Raw genomic sequence first — 1,176 nt, forward strand, 5'->3', positions numbered from 1 at the left:
GTACGTATTTATTTGGAATAAAAATTAATTAACGTTCATAAAAATGATAAAAAAACTTATTGATATTTAACTTACTCTTTTTATTTTCTTCTTTTCAAATATTATATTTGGTATGTATTTTATTTGTATATTTGATCTCGCTATATTCTCCCGAGTTAAATATTATTTAAATTGGATGTAAGAAAATAATTTTCAGTATTCTTTTTAATACGTATATGTCACAAGTATAAAAGTAAATGAGTAAAATATTTTATTTGCATAGCACTTTTCAATCATTTTATTTAATGAGAAATAATAATTATTATACACACAATAATAATAATTATTATTAATTATATTTATTTTTATAATATATCAATTTTATTCTAATCCTTTCTATCTTACATCTATCCTATATTTTGATTATCAATTTGTTCAGAATTTGCCGTTTTCGTATCGAAATTTCCTGACATTAAGTAAATGCGCTCATGCGAAATAAACGCACGAATTACTTTCGACGGTCTAAGTTTACCCCTCGATCGCAAACGATCTGCCTACACTGAGCAAATCGAAACTCAGTCACGTTAGGAATTCGTAGTAGCGTCACGCGTTAATTTAATACTGCGTGAAATTTCGCTTTGCACGCCGTACAGATCGAAGTCTTGACAGAGTGGAAGAACGAGAAGGGTGCACTGGGAGGATGGGAGCGCGGTGAGCGTCTCGGTGACCGATTCTGTTTGAGAAGCAACCCTTGCCTGAGGGTGCCATCGGGGTTAGAATAAACATGGGGTAAGCCTTTGGGTGCCGGGGATGGATACAGTTGAAACGCGTATCGTTCCGGCATGGTCACGCGTATTGTACAAACAGGGGGAGTTTCTAATATATACCGACCACTGCGTATGCAATTGGCCGGCCATGTGTGTAGGGCTATAAAAATTATTGCCGTGAGATATATTATGCAGGGACTGTTCTCATTAAGACGGTTTCTCGCATGGAATAAATTGGCAGTTATTGAGCTTAATAGAACAGAGGATTGATTATTTCTGTCAGAATATGTCGTTACAGTTTCAAATAACAGATGTATTTTATTACAAATTATTATATTTATAATTATATAAATAATTAGCTTTTAAAAATATTCACGTAAAACAATGTTAAGGCAATTACAAAAATAGGAGTGCCATATATATATATATA

At 32.7% G+C, this 1,176-nt stretch overlaps 1 protein-coding gene across 1 annotated transcript in view; it reads right to left on the reverse strand.

Annotated features, from left to right (window-relative positions):
• LOC108689850 (netrin-1-like) overlaps positions 1-1,176 on the reverse strand; it is a 208,253-nt gene that overhangs the window by 92,988 nt on the left and 114,089 nt on the right. The window lies entirely within an intron of this gene.

This window comes from Atta colombica, unplaced genomic scaffold, assembly GCF_001594045.1.
Source record: "Atta colombica isolate Treedump-2 unplaced genomic scaffold, Acol1.0 scaffold277, whole genome shotgun sequence".
Lineage (NCBI taxonomy): Eukaryota > Metazoa > Arthropoda > Insecta > Hymenoptera > Formicidae > Atta > Atta colombica.